We start from the raw sequence: 11,572 nt of genomic DNA, 5'->3' as shown, positions 1-11,572 counted from the left end.
CTACGTGATTTTCAAAAGTTCACCTTTTCTGGGAAAAACTTACTATCTCTTATGTGGGTCAAGTCTTTAAATGGTCATTACAGTGGAAAGAAAGTTTCATGTTCTACTTCCACTGATGGGTCTAAGTACAATTTACAGTAGAATGGCTCAGCATATAAAATAGTGAGATTCACAGACTGTCAGGACTCTATAGATCCTCAACTATCACTTATCCAAAACATTAATTTTTTGATGTTTGAGGAACTTAAGCAAGGAGAAGAGAAATGAGCAGCCCAAGGTAATGTAAAGAGGGAGACCTGTGTCTCAAAATCCAGTTTCTGTACCCCAGACTCTAATCATTTCCATTGTAACATACTTTCCCAATATATATGACTAGTAGCAAAATTTAGACTAGAATAATATGACAGAATTTCTAATGCTAGTATTATTGGCTCAGTATTATTGTGAACATAGAATTCATTTTATTCACCTTGACTATTGGCCTATTCAACTATATACTATGCCAGGGCAGTAAGCCATTAACCCATCCCTTAGTCTGCTTCTAACCTTCTTTTTTGCTACTATACCAATAGCTAAAAGTGAGCTCATACAGGAGAAAAATAAATGGAAGAGCTTTCTGGTGGTCATGGCAACATATACTATGATACCTCTCCTGAGTCCCAATAGTGGACTCATAGTTACAGCCATAACCAAATGTTATCAAACAGTGGGCATCAAGTTTGAGCTTATCCCATATCCATTGGATCCAGGTGTCTCTAGAGCATTTTGCCAAACAGATCCTCCAAAAGTCTATTAAGTCTATGAAGACCAAGAAGTCTTCTAAGAAAGTACTAAGCCTCAGGAAAGAACACATTCTATTTAATTAAATAAGAAAATCTTAGTCTTCAGTAAAGGTTAATTTTGAGTTCAGCTTTGTTTTTGTCACTAGTATTTATCTCCCAAAATAGAACAACCCCTAATGAATTCATATCTTAGTCCTACCAACCACAGAAAATCTTTAAATAAAAACTGTGAAACTAGGGCAAATCAGCCATGAGATGATGATGGTGACGATGATTAATTTATACTGGGTAAAATAGAAAGAATGCTAGAATTTATTTTGCAACAGATCACTATTGAATTTATCATCCTAAGGAACATTTTGCTGTGGCTTTCTGACATGACGTTACACTCTAATGTGTAGTAACCAGTGAATCCTGGACAGAAGACAATAATACAGTGCTATCGTTCAGCATAAGGAGGAAGAGACTTGTTTGTGGGGATATGAGACCCCTCAGGAGGTATCAAGTATACTTCCTAGAAATGCATGGAGGGGGCCCTATAGTGGATTGATATCTTGCATTATAAAGTAGGGGTGAGAATTTGGTAAATTACATTATCAAAGTTGTGTCTCCTTAACATCTACAAGCTGGATAGATCAGAAGAGATTTGGATTGTATATGGAAGCATCAAATACACAACACTTTCTCTATCTTCTAAAGGTTGCTGAAAGGATTCTTGATGAATTGGGTATCAGGCATCTCCACTCAAACCATTTGGTGCCCTATTCAAGCAAGTTTTGTTTTTGTTTTCTTTTTCCAGTTACACAGGAGTGCATGTTGCTTGAAGAGCAGAAAGGAGGAGATATAATGAATGATATTTGAGATAAAAAAAAAAAAAAACAAGCAAAAAACAAACTATACCAAAAAAAAAAAAAAAATGTCCCAAGTCTTGGGACTGAAATTTCATTGCATTGTCATGTTGGGGACAAGCTATTCAACAATGTATCCCTAAATACAGATTCTGCCGTAAAGTTAAACTGTGTAACGACAATCACCACAGCCTATAGAAAATGAGAGATGTGTATAATGAGACCCCTCGTCCCCAAAAAAGTATCCCATAAATTTACGCCTAGTTGATATGTTGGCATTTCCACCCCAAGCCTTGATTTGAAGTCCTAATACAGTAACATGGTGAATACAAACATTATATTAGTATCCCTCTCCAATCTTACCAAGAATATGGAGCAAAAGAAGTAAGATATAATAGAAGATAAATAGAAGAAGATATCTCATTGAAATATGTTTTACCTTTATATAAAGATTTTAAAAAGCAAAACTGAAGTATGTATTTTAGAGAACACACATAACTACTAAAACTATTTTTAAAAAAAGCAAATTCAAGATAGTGGCTATCTCTGTTGTGGGGGTGAGAGGGTATACTGTGGGTGGAGGTTTTATGAAATGTTGGGAAGTGTTATATTTCTTGACCATTAAAATTATTTGTTAAAATGTAAATGTGTTCTATGTACTTTCCTTTATAAGTGCTCTATTTCATTAAAAAAGTTTATAAAATATTCTCCTCTCACTTCCTGTTTCTCTAACCATAATAAAATATTTATGGGTCTGATAGGGACAGCACCCTATAAGTCTGAGACAACTGGTCTCACAAGATGCCAGCACTGCTGGTGTCCTTGGCAAAGTTTGTCCTTTCTCTATTTTTGATTCTTTTGTATTAGTATAATAATATCAATAATTATTGTTTGTTATCACATAATAGCTGCTCATGCCCACTTTGGTTTTTTAAATCACAATTCTCCTGCTGCTATCACTGCCAAAGGCAGCTGGGCTAAGCTGGGCTGGGACAGAAATTGTAGTGATGATCTCCAAGGTGCATTTTCTATGTGTTACCTTCATCTCAGTGGAAACTTCAGTGTTCTTGTTAAATGTAAAATTATTAAAGCAGCTTCGGAGATGGGCTGACAGGGTTTCCTGTGTGTCTAAATACCTGTCTTCTCGCATCAGCCACTACGACATTTATTGGGTCCTGTTCCTTCTTCCTTGGCAGGTTTTGACCCCCTCTGTCCATTGGATTCAGGTCCCACTCTCTAGGCAGCCCCAAACGGCATTTAACTCCTCTCTGTGGAGCTCACTTGTCCTCTCTGACTCATATTCCTTGCACCAGCCACTCTGGAAGCATCTTTTTTCCTGCAGACAGGAATTCTTCCAATGGGGTAATGAATGCAGCTTACCTGGATAATTTGTTACCATGATAAGGGACATTTGTCCAGGATAGTACAACCAACAACTCCTCTCTGTTCTTGAGAGACACTTTCTCTGAATCTCTAACTTTGCGATGAGAAATGGCTTTCCTAGCCCTAATGCTACATGGTCTCTCTGTTCCAGTGCCACCAACCATTAATTCCACATTCTCAGATGTCCATATAAGATCCAATCTGCTATGGCCAGATAATCAGAGTGTTATAGTTCAAACAAGGCCACAGAGGATACCACTATCAGTGTGTGGGGAACATTCTTACATAAAGGGCAGAATAGGATGAGAAAAAAGCTCTTGCTCACAGACCTAAGATTCAATTCTTGCCCTGCCATTTACTCTAGAAGTTCTGCTCAGAAGACCAGCCTTAGGGGTAGGTGTTTACTCTATGTGAAGAGCCAAGCACAAGGTCTTGCACATAGTAAATGCTCAACAACTGCAAGCTAGCATATTACTGTTACTGCTACACTGAGCATCTCAAATCTAACTCAAATTATGAGCAACGATTTTCTTTTTTATAAAATGTTGACAAATAATATCATATACAAGACCCGGAACTATATAAAATTTTAACTTTAACCAGGCAAAGCTTGGCAAAACTCTGAAGGAAATTACCTTTTCAGTGGACCAGACTGCTTTTATTTTCCCTTTTCAGCATCTCTCTGAGCACTTACCAACTTTCCAACAAGTCTCAGCTCCATGAAATTCTCCTTGCTGCTATAACTGCCCTCTAAAAAGACAGAAATCTCTTTGTGCATTGTTCTACCTCCTTAATCAAAATTCCTCCCTCCTGTGTCTAATTCCTTCAGAACTATGCTCTCAGTTATGTTTTATTTAGTTAATTTAGCCAACAAATTCACACACATGGGGTCTTGGGTGCTCATACAATCTTTCATTAATTTTCCTAAGCAACCTGAACTTTAACAGCAATGATAAGCAACGCCATTACATGGTCCAAGAAAAAAATGTAAAAACTACTAACAGATATTTAAAATTAGGGCATTAGTACACAGAAGGAAAATAAAAAAATAAAATAATAGAACCACTATGCCACTAAGGAAAAATGGAAGATTATTCTCGCCAGATGATACAGAGTCTGGAGAAGAAAAACAAAATAATAATAATAACAATTGCTCAGAATATTTGGCCATTATACTCTCACCGCTAGCAAATATCAGTTCAGTCATCTTGCAAGACAAATAAAAGGGAGGGGAGATGATAACTCTTTTGCATGCAAAAATACTTTTTTTTTTTCAGAAGGCTTTAGGCAATACGCTATTCATAAAAATAATAGAGCAATTGCCAATAAAATAAATTTCAACTAAAGAGAAGGATTGATAGCTCTCATTGTCTCTTTGGAAAGACCTGTCAAAGGAATCCTGCCATCTTCCGAGAAGCCAGGATTATAGAATCAACAGATCCTTTCTGTTCCCCAAAACCACGAAGAATACGTTGGCCTTAGAAGCTTATTTTGGAGCCACACAGCATATTTGTGTCACTTACAAAATGGTGATTACAAATTAAGACTCAAGAGATAAAATATCCAAGAGAACAGTGAAACTCTCAAGGAGTGTCACTATATAATGTAAATATAGCCAGTAATTATAATGGTACTTTTATAAAATATGAAAATGGCACCATCAGCTCCTAACAAAGACTGAAATAGAACAGATAGAAAGTGGAAAGAGATTACTGGGGCTAAAGTTATTTACCCAGTGGGCTCAAGGTCTGTAGCCCAATGGCAACTGGGTTTTGGTTTCTACCAGGTAACAATGGCCAAGAGTACTTCTTAGCACGGCGACCCTTGCAAACCTGGTTCACTGGCAAAACCAGGAAGTGAAATGCAGAATTCTTATTCTAGAAAGGATCCTAAAACCAAATCTCTGCTTCTAAATCTAACTAGAGGTCAATGGAAAGTGAAGACACAGCCTAGTAAATAGAGCTAAGTCAAGCTACCAACTAGTTTTGTGACTGGATCTATAAAGTTACCAATATCATCTAAAAAAAAAAAAAAATGCTTTCTAAGATACGGTTCTGAACTAGGGCTTACTGAAGAGAATGTCAAAACTCTTACACAAATAGGAGAGAGGGACGAATGGAGGAACAGAAGAAGGGAAGAAAACAATAGAAGTGAAAAAAAAAGCAGTTGATATGAGGCAATAATGACATGAAGCTATCTAGTGTTAAGAAACTATTTTTTTAAGTTAAAACTAGAGTTCCAGTCAAAAATGACAAGGTGGTGGTAGGTATGAAAGAGGTTTTTTCCTTGACAGTTAAAGCTTGATGATATCTAGATTGTGTTTATGATGATGACAAAAGCAGTGAATTATTTTCACATTGTAATGAAAAATTATTTTTATGTATGTAGGATTTTAAAGTATAACCACTAAAGGAAGAGTGCATATGGTACAGTTTATAATGAGAGGTAAAATACCTGTTGGTTTCATTTTTTTATGATATTAGTGCCTATTGATAATCATTATCAAGTTCCATTATTTGATTAGCTGTTTGCAAAAATAGATTCTATCTAAATTGTATTTATGTTAGTTTTATTCCAATAACAGAATAAAGCGATGACAAATTGCACGTGCATCTTCTACAGGGTACTGCTCAGATTACATTAATGTGATGCAACCGGAAGTCAGGTCCCATCATAGTCCCTGTCCACCACTCCTGTGAGTACAAAATTTCTCACAGCTTCCCAAAGAACTTACTTCAGTCTCTTCTACATACATTCAGCCAGTCTGTCAATCACTCATTAATATTTGTTAAGTACTTAGTAGGAACCAAGTACTCTTCTAGGACCTAAGGATGCAGCAAGAAGCAAAGAGGCAAGATTCCTGATTTCATGTACCTCACATCCCATTAGGAAAAAAAAAGAAAATAAACATTTTTTTTGTGTTCTGTTAAACAGTCTGAGAGAAGATGATGAGATATTGATCACCAGGAGGGTGTGTTTTATAAAAAATGTTCTGTCTTAATCATGTTCTTGGACTTTGCACTAATCCCCAAAGGAAACCCTACTGGTGTAGTGGTTAAGATCTATGGCTGCTAACCAAAAGGTTGGCAGTTCAAATCCACCAGGTGCTCCTTGGAAACTCTATGGGGGCAGTTCTACTCTGTCCTATAGGATCTGGTCAAAAGTAAATGGGCACAAATGGAAAATCTAGTCAGGAAACAAAGAAACTAAATGCAAAGAAAGTAGTTTGGGCATGGAATGGAAGGAGGGAAGGTGGGCGGATGTCTATTTTACACCCATCTTTACAGTCTCTCTCATTCATCAACGATGCTAATAATTTTAAAAGCAGCAATGGTTGATGAATGTGAGAGATTGTTGTGTAAAATGTGTATCTGCCCATCTTTTAAAAACTCTTCAAGAATTCTGATAAATACAAGGGAAAGTTAGATAATGTTTTAATTCATGTGAATTCACTAGATCTATTTTTTATTTTTTAAAGCAAAATATATAAAATAACTGAGTATGATTTCTAAATATAAGTACCTGTATGTGTGTGTTTATGTGCAAAACTTGTGAATTGCAGACATTCCTTCATGAAAAAAAGGAAGGCAGTTCTTCTTTTCTTTCCCTGTTCTTCATTTAGAACCTACCCTACCTTCCACAGGAATCTACACTCTGAAGAAGAAAGAGGTAAGATGGAAAGGTCAGTGGGGATGGAAATAGAGATTTTTTCCTCTGCTTGTTCAGGTATAAAATGTAATTAGAGTGCTCTGAAAAATAATTGGGAAAAATTCTTCTGGCAACTCAATTACTTTAAGTTCTGTAAGTATTTAAGCAGAGGATACAGGTTCTTTTTTTCTGCTTAGAAGATAAAATTCTTCAGTTAATATGTGTTTACGACCTACCAAGTCAAATGTCAAGTATCCTGTTTGTATTAATTAGTCCATACAAGGCAGTAAGTAAAGAGCACAGATTTGGTGTCATAAAAGTCTTACTTTCAAATCCTTTATGTATGATTTAACTGTTTTATAACTGTAGGCAAGTGGTTTTGTTTTCATAAGCCTCAGTTTCATCATGTGTAAAATAAGCATAATACTTAAACCTAAATCTCTGGGTTTTTTGTGAGCATTAAATGTACAGTGGTTACCAAAATATCCAGTTCATAGGAACACACAATAAATTATAGTTATTGCTAATATCACCACAGGAATGGTTTCTCTTCCTGTATTTAAAAGACCAGGTCAGCAGTCTACAAAAATGTAGCTAAAGGTGCTTAATCTGGTTATGTTTATCTAAATGACAAGTTAAGTTACATCACATATTAATTAAAAAAAAAAAAGTCTTCTCATGAAATGTTGAGGTAATTTTATTGACACAACGGTTAATCACCGGCTGCTAACCAAAAGTTCAGCAGTTTGAACCACCACCCAGTGGCTCTGAGGAAGAAAGGCCTGGAGAATCCCATTACAGCCATGAAGATCCTATGGGGCCGTCCTACTTAGTCGCATGGGGTCTCTATGAGTAGGAATTGACTTAATAGCTCCCAACAACAACAAAACAAGGTTTATACACAAATGGGGAGTTGGAGTGAGGAGGAATTCAGTGCTGAGACTATATTTTCCATTTCTCAGAGAAAATGGTGACTAGTTCTCGTTTTATTAATAACAAAATTTTTCCTGTAATATGTTGACTTGGCAAAAGTTCTTAAGTTTGTTTTTTGTTTTGTTTTTGTTCTTTTTCTTGGAGACTTATAATAGGACCTGCTCAAGTCACATACAAAATACAAAATTTGAGTCTCCAAATTAACACTTAACTTTCACCTTACCAGAAGGAGCCTCGAGTGCTTAAATATGCTCAAGAATTCACTGAAAAAAGTTCAGAGATGGAAAGAAGGCATTCATGTGTTTCAATAAAAGTTACGCCTGCTGGAGAGGTGAGATGTGTTTGCTGCTTCAACGAGTCAGATTAAATTCACCGTACTAGAAGGGAGTAACGGGCTCTGAAAAATGTTTACTTAACACACTATTTCTTCTTGCATGTTTTCTTGCTTGAACATATCCCTTCTGATGCAAAGTTTAACAACTGGAGCTCCAAACCCTTAATAAACATGCAGTGAAGTTGTCAGGTCTAGGGAAAAGATGTTATCTGATTTCCTTAGGTGAGTGGGAGATTCTTGTTTGCACCATACCAACCTGTCAATGGATAAACTAGAGTACAGGGTCTAGACCTCTGGATAAAATGACACATTTGCAGAAACCAGTTTGGTTCTTTTGGAGAAGCTTTGCAAGTATGTATGTAAGAGAACCATTACTGTTCCTAATTACACATAGTAACTTTGAGATGCAGAGATATAACCTGCCTTGCCCAAGTTTGTGTAAAATAAGATAAGGCGCCTGGAATATAATTCGTTTTCCTTAGTCTCTACTCCTCTGATATCAATTACTTTAATATAAATTTGCAAAGGTTAAACTCACATTTTCTACAAGGAAACGAGGTAGAAATCAATTAACCAGCTAATCACTAATCTCTTTGTTTTAACTTTCTTTCTTCCTTCCTTTCTTTCTACCCTCTAAGATTTAAGAAGAATTATTAAAAAGCTGTTTGAACAGTGGAATAAATCAATTAGATTAAATACAGATACAAAATATATTTGAAGTTCTTTTTTGAAATTTCCTTTGAAGAGTCTTTTGTGGATATGATGGCTAGAGTCATGTCAAATAACTTTCCTTTCATCATGGGTTTTAAGTTGGGGAACAGACAAAATTTACACATAATCAAACATAATGAATAAAGCAAATGTATTAATACCAGTGCATTTGTACCGGAGAAAATTTTTCCAGATGGCAAATGATATTATCAAGTTCCAAGCTGTACAAAAGGTAATATTTAAAGAATAGTTATAATAAAAATAGTGAACATGTCTCGGACGTGTGCCACATGCTAATCTACATATTTTTCATAAAATAATTCATATAATTCTCACTACAATTTTATGTAGTAGTAACATTATAACCTCAAACTAAACATGTGTACACTGATACACAAAGAGGTTTAAGTAACTTGCTGTGTAGCTAGTCTTTCAAGACAGCTCAGATAAACCACCATTTATTTACATCCTTGTGTAGCTACCTCCTATATTGATTTTGGGTGGAAGTTGTGAGTATAAGGACTCACTTTAGTTAATATAATACAACAATAGGAACACTGAGACTGTCCAGCTATATTATGTTGTTTTCAGGTGCTTTTGAGTCATTTCTGGCTCATAGTGACCGTATGTACAACGGAACTAAACACTACTTGGTCCTTCACCATCCTCACAATTGTTGTTATGCTTGAGCCCATTGTTGCAGCCATCGTATCAATCCAACTCCTTGAGAATCTTCCTTAAGAAGCAAGATGGGTACCAAAATTATTCCCGCCCACTGAATTTTCTCCAGTATTAGATGCTTTCTATTTATAAATGCTAAATATTGTATCCCCAAATTTATATATTGGACAACTCCCTGGAAAGCTAGACATGTCTCTAACTATATTTCTATAATCTCCTAGTTCTCTGAAGAACTAGGGCAAAGGTAATTCTCAGGGCTTAGGGTAAAAAAATCTCCCAAGCTGTTTTTCCAAAGAACGTCTACCAGCATTCTCAACACCTTAAATCCTAATTCACCCCATGCCATACTGCAAACATGCCTTATTTTGAGTCTTTATCATCTTGCTAAGTAGCATTTCAAGAATGCCAGTTACTGAGGACAAAAATTTGGAGTCAGTCTTGAATTTTCTCTTTAGCAAATACTGATTCTTTCTCAAAATTATATTCTAGAAGTATCTGTACCATCACATCACTGACCTAAGTTAACAAAGTCATTTGCCTGGATTTTTCTAATACTCTGGCTTCTAAACGTTCCCTTTTTAATTCTGATTTTAATAAAACAGAGTGATCCTTTTAAAACGCAAGGGAATATTCTACTTCTGATGTGGAAGTATAAGCCACGTATTGACCTCCATTGTGTTGGGTAATAACTATAAACTCTGGAGAAAACTACCTGAGAGTTCTGGAGAATAAACAAAAGCAGGCATATTGGGTATGGAAGTCAAAAAATGTGGAAGTAAATGGGAGTGATTTCCCCTACTACTTCTGTTTTTTTTTTTTTTTTTTGGCAGAACACTATATGCAGTACTGTAGGGTATGACACAGGTAGCTAAAACTCTGATGGAAAGTTTATTTTCTGGCTACAGAAACTAGGAAAAGGAGCCAAGGAAACCATGGCCAATTTCCAGATAGTATAGGTAAAGCAAAATGAGTTCCTTTATGTGGCCTTTTGTCTTGCTTCTTTGGAAAAATATCTAGGGATTTTTTTTTCTCTTAAGCCCTAAGGAGTTACTTTTGCCCTAGTTCTTTGAAGAAGCAACTTGATTGGGGGAAGGAGTGGCTTCAGGTTGTTTTACACCCCAGAGGGTTTGTTACTTTGCCCAGGTAAGAACCTGGTCTCTGCCAGCAGAAAATGTAACTTTTGTGCAAGACCTGATTTGATTGATACTCCATGGGCTTGAGATTTCCCAAAATGATTGGCTGGGCCAAAGTCTTTCAAGGGTTTGGTCAATGTAATATTGAAATAGTAGATTTGTTACCAGAGAATGGCCTTGGTTCTTGTCTTCGGTGTAGGAAAGAAGTCAAACACTGAGACAAATACTGCCAAGCGAGCAGAGGTTTATTAGCAAGGAGAGGGTTAGTAGTAAAAGTACACCTGACTAGGAAGTCAAACAGGCTAATCAGGTAGAGAAAGAATCTGAGTGCCCTGATAGTCCTTTTCTTAGGGTTTTTATACCCTTTTTGTCCCTTTATCTGCCTCTATTCCTCGGGCACTGGGTATTAACATTTAAAAGCCAGGACAAGACCCCACTTTGAAGACTATTTCCTGGCTTAAGGTTTAATTACCAAGTTAGAGATCTTATCAAGTTAGGGACTTTATCAAGTTAAGGACGTTAACAAATTGAAGACCCCGCCTGTAAAGATTTCCTTGGCTTAAAGTTTAACTATGTAGGGACCATCTTATTGAGGAATGTCACCACCCTTGTCTCTTCCTCTGTAGGGATTGTCTTATTGAGGAATGTCACCACTACCTGCCTCTTCTTCTTTCCAGTGCAAGCTCTCCCTCTCCTCCTTACAGACTGAAAACCTAGCCAACAGGACTGAGTGATGTATGGTCCACTGAGGGTATTGGTAGGTTCATGGTCCTGCTAAAAGGGCCAAACCTTGAAACTGACAAGGAATTTGCTTATTTAAGTGGGCAACCCAGCAGAGGTTTTTAGAGAGAGAGAAGAAGAGGAAGGAGGCTCCTAAAAGAGCTGTAATATGGGTCAAGGGCTGTAACACTGAAGACAGCAAGGAACCTGAATGGGGTCCAGTGGCAGAGCTTGGAAGGGGGCCTGGCAGAAAGCTGCTGCTAGGAAAACAACAGCTGACCAAAATACTACACTGGCTATGAGCTGGGCCAGTTAACAGCAGAGAGGTTGACAGTTGAGGGGCCAAAAGCAAAGAAGCCTGTACGGTCAAGAGGGGTCATACACGGCCAAGGAGGGGGG

The sequence above is a fragment of the Elephas maximus genome, chromosome 16 (assembly GCF_024166365.1).
Source record: "Elephas maximus indicus isolate mEleMax1 chromosome 16, mEleMax1 primary haplotype, whole genome shotgun sequence".
Classification (NCBI taxonomy): domain Eukaryota; kingdom Metazoa; phylum Chordata; class Mammalia; order Proboscidea; family Elephantidae; genus Elephas; species Elephas maximus.
This window is presented reverse-complemented; position numbering follows the sequence as displayed.